This window comes from Odontomachus brunneus, unplaced genomic scaffold (genome assembly GCF_010583005.1).
Source record: "Odontomachus brunneus isolate Ranch 3 - 2012 unplaced genomic scaffold, Obru_v1 Obru_scaffold_001, whole genome shotgun sequence".
NCBI classification, from domain to species: domain Eukaryota; kingdom Metazoa; phylum Arthropoda; class Insecta; order Hymenoptera; family Formicidae; genus Odontomachus; species Odontomachus brunneus.
Window position 1 is genome coordinate 7989615 of NW_022639451.1, and position 4716 is coordinate 7994330.

A 4716-nucleotide genomic window follows, 5' to 3' on the forward strand; every position below is an offset into this window, starting at 1 on the left:
CTGAGCGATACTAACATGTTTTTATGGAGAAAATAGCGGAAGAAGAAAAATTAGCCTTAAAAACATGCGTTTTTTATTTTATTTGGCAAAAGTTTTGCATAAATTGCGATTTAAAAAAAATTTTTTAACGCTATTTGATAAAGCAACATTGAAATTAGTAGGAATGGTACTTTTTATAAATAATAGACCTCATTTTCGTAGTAAAATAAATGGCTCATATCAAAATTTCAGCACATTTGGGCGTTAATGGGTTCAGAAGACAATTTTGATCCACATATATAGAAAAAAAATCTATAAACAACAATGATAACTTTGAACATAGTATTAACAATAGTAATTCAAACACTATTAATATTAATAATAAGTCTAACAATATTAATCAATCAAATTCAACAGTAAATATATTAAACAAAATCTTTTACAAATACTAGAAGATTTAATAAGGGATTAATAAGAAGATAAATTGAAGAAAATAGACCAACACAATGAAGATAGAACTAAAGAAAATAACGAACAAGAAGAAAGTGAAGACAACTATAAAGAAAATAATGATGACAGAAAGAAGATAAACAAGATAAAACATTTAACGAAATATCGAGACAAATGAATTAACAATCACCTTGTGATTAGGGTGCAAAAGAACTTCAATCATAAAATTTAATTCCATTAATTAAAAATACTGAATTAGAGAATTTCTTAACAATTAAAAGAAGAAATAAAATAAATTTCATCTTTATATGTAAAAATGATATTAAAGATAAAATGACCAATACAACATTACATAATTTATCAATTAAATTAAGAGAAGCATTATGTCAAAATCCAACTAAAACATTAAATATCGCAAAAACATTACAACTACATAATTTTAAATGGGAACAAATATTCAACTAAATTCCAAAATTAATAAATGGTTTTCCAATAAACTTAAATATTTATATAAACTCAATTATTTGCCATAGTTTAGTAAAAATTCTAGAAATAGAAAAGCAAAAGGATATAATAGAAGAAGTTCACTCATTAGCAACAGGAGGTCATAAAGGTGTAACAAGAACTTTTAATTGAATATTAGACAAAAATTTTATTGGGAAAACCTAAAACCAGGAATTAAGAACTATACAGGGTGTCCCATTTTAAGAGTGCACCCCAAATAACTTCCTTATTTTTTATTTTAGAGAAAAATGTTTCAGACAAAAGTTGTATGATTTCGAGGGGTTCACAAGATGGTACCATTGGTTTGACCTTGGATAATCATTTGAAAATTACGTGAAGGTCACCTTCAATTTCTTAAATAGAACATATCATTTCTCATTATATTCTTGTAGCTTATCTCGAGAACTTTCCAAAACATTATAATAAAATATTTTTCTATTGCGTACTTTTCGAGTTATAAAGCTCTAAATTTGCAGTATTTTGATAAAAATACAAATTCGCTTTCCTGTAGTCTTATCTTACATGATCCGGCAGTCAAGACAAGATGATCTGAGCATGATCCAGCCAGTTAAGGCAAGATCCAAGTATGATCTAGCAAGTTAAGACAAGATCTGAGCATGATTCAACCAGTCAAGGCAAGTTTCGAATGTAACCCAGCCAGTCAAGGCAAGATAGGAGTATGATCCTGCACGGACTAAATTTCGAATCGAAAGAATTAACAATTGCACTTTCACAATTGTTACAGTTTATTGATTGTTAGGCAGTGCAGGCAGACACATACGTATTACAACCATTAACTTTTTCTTGATAAGACAGAAACTTTCGAGATTTTTGTCAAGCCTTTTATTCTTTACAAAATTATGGCGGCTTTAAATGAAATTCCATCAAATGAAATTATGGACATGATCCGCATTTTGGGTGAGGCCAGGAATAATTACTCGACAGCAGAAAGGCTTTACGTTGAAAGATAATAAAAAAACCTTGCGACGGAGCTGAGCAGGGTTTTCTAAGAAGAAACCGGCTAAAATTTGGTCCTGATGAGGTAACATCATTGACTGTTATAGGTGCCGTTGTTTTGAATTCTCAAATCTCTACGAGACAAATTGAGAGACAATACGGTATACCTAAATCAATAGCCAATCGTGTGCTCAAAGTCAACAAGTTTCACCCATACCACATTCATCTAACTCAGCAATTGGAAGAGAGGGACTTCCAACGCCGTTGATGATCCGAGTCCGTTTCTGTAACTGGGCTCGAGATCAAATCCAAAAAAATCTCCGGTTCGTTGCTCATATGCTTTTTTCTGATGAAGCCAGGTTTTGTAACAGAGGAGGCGTTAATAGACATAACTGTCATTATTATTCAGATGTTAATTCATATTGGCAGAGAAACCGAGAGTACCAAAGGCAGTCTATTAATGTTTGGGCAGGCATTCTGGGAGATGTTATTGTTGGTCCATATTTTTTAAAGAAAACCTCAATGCGGCAAACTACCTAACATTTCTTCAACATGACCTGCCCAACCTCTTAAGACATGTCGACAACGATGTACTCAGACAAATGTGGTTTCAACAAGATGGAGCGCCGGATCATAGATCTCGAGCCGTTACACAATATTTAAACGCAAGATTCCCAAATAGATGGATTGATCTGGGCAGCCAAATTCAAGAATGGCCCCCAAGATCACCCGACTTGACGCCCCTAGATTTTTATTTCTGGGGCTATATTAAAGATAAAGTGTATTCGAAAAAGCCAACAACCGTTGAAAATATGAAAAACTAAATCAGAGAAGTTTGCAGGAATATTAATGCGTGTTCTTCAAAAAGTTAGGGACGATTTTCAGCATAGACTATTGTTATATAAGTAAATGACCAAGTTTTCAAACACCTAAAGTAATTATACAAAAACTCATCTTGCCTTGACTGGATAGATCATGTCCAAATCTTGCCTTGACTAGCTGGATTACGTTTATATCTTGCCTTGACTGGCAGAATTATGTCCGAATCTTATCTTGACTGGCTGGATCATGTCTGAATCTTGCCTTGACTGGCTGGATTATGTTCATATCTTGCCTTGACTGGCAGGATTATGTCCGAATCTTGTCTTGACTGGCTGGATCATGTCTGAATGTTGCTTTGACTGGCTGGATTATGTCCACATTTTGCCTTGGCTGGTTTGATTATGTTCATATTTTGCCTTGATTGGCAGGATTATGTCCGAATTTTGTTTTGATTGGCTGGATAACATCTGAATGTTGCTTTGACTGGCTGGATCATGCTCATATCTTGCCTTGACTGGCTGGATTATGTCCAAATCTTGCCTTGACTGGCTGGGTCATATCCGAATCTTGCCTTGATTGGAAGGTTTATGTCCGAATCTTGTCTTGACTGGCTGGGTCATATCCAAATCTTGTCTTGACTGGCTGGGTCATGCTCAGATCATCTTGCCTTGACTGGCTGAATCATGTGAGATAAGACTACATGAAAGCGAATTTGTATTTCCATCAAAATACTGCAAATTTAGAACTTTATAACTCGAAAAGTACGCAATAGAAAAATATTTTATTATAGTGTTTTGGAAAGCTCTCGAGATAAGCTACAAGAATATATAAAGAGAAATGGTATGTTCTGTTTAAGAAATTGAAGGTTCACGTAATTTTCATATGACTATTCAAGGTCAAATCAATGGTACCACTTTGTGACTCTCGAAACCATACAACTTTTGTCTGAAACATTTTTCTCTAAAGTAAAAAATAAGGAAGTTATTTGGTGCACTCTTGAAATAAGCATCCTATATAAAACAATGTTTACAATGTCAGATTGAAAAATTAATTCGAGTAAAAACAAAACAATCTATGATAATAACAAATACTTTATATTCAGCCTTTGAAAAAATGTCAATGGATATAGTAGGATCTTTACCTGAAACGTTTAAAGGAAACTCTTATATATTAACAATTCAAGATCATTTTACCAAATTTTCTCTCACTATACTTTTAACATTCATATCCGCTAACAATGTGGCTAACGCATTACTAACATTTTATTTGCATTTTTGCAGTCCCTACGGCAATATTAATTGATCAAAGCAGTAATTTTATGAGCAATTTAATGAAAAAATTTGCAAAACAATTTAGAAAAATTAAACAATATAGGAGAACAACATTTTATCCACAACCAAATGGAGCTTTAGAAAGATCTCACTTGGTTTTAATAAAATATTTAAAACAATACGTAAATAAATTTACAGAGTGGGATAAATTATCAGAGTATGCTGCATTTTCGTATAATATAAGTGTGCATGAATCTATTGAATATACTCCATATGAGTTGGTATTTGGCAAAATTGACAGATAACCATCCAGTAAAATAGATAACGATCTAGAAAAGGAAAGAACATATGATGACTATTTGGAAAATTTAATGATTAAAATTCATGATCTACAAGAATTAACTTGAGAATATTTAATTGCTTCAAAAATTAAATCTAAAAAATATTATGAAAAATTAAATCCTCAAGAATTTCAAATTAATGATCAAATATTCCTTTTACGTGAACCAAAATAAGGAACATTTGGAGATCAATATTCTAGAATATTCTGGATACTTAATAATGGATATACTATCAAATAGTAATATTAAACTTTAAAGGGAAATCAAAGATTGTACATCCAAATAAAATAAGAAAAATAAAGGACACAACCAAAAAGCAATAAGGAGATTGGACTTGTACCGTGAAATATTTTCAATCTCCTGGCTCGAACGTAAATAAAGACTATAAAAAA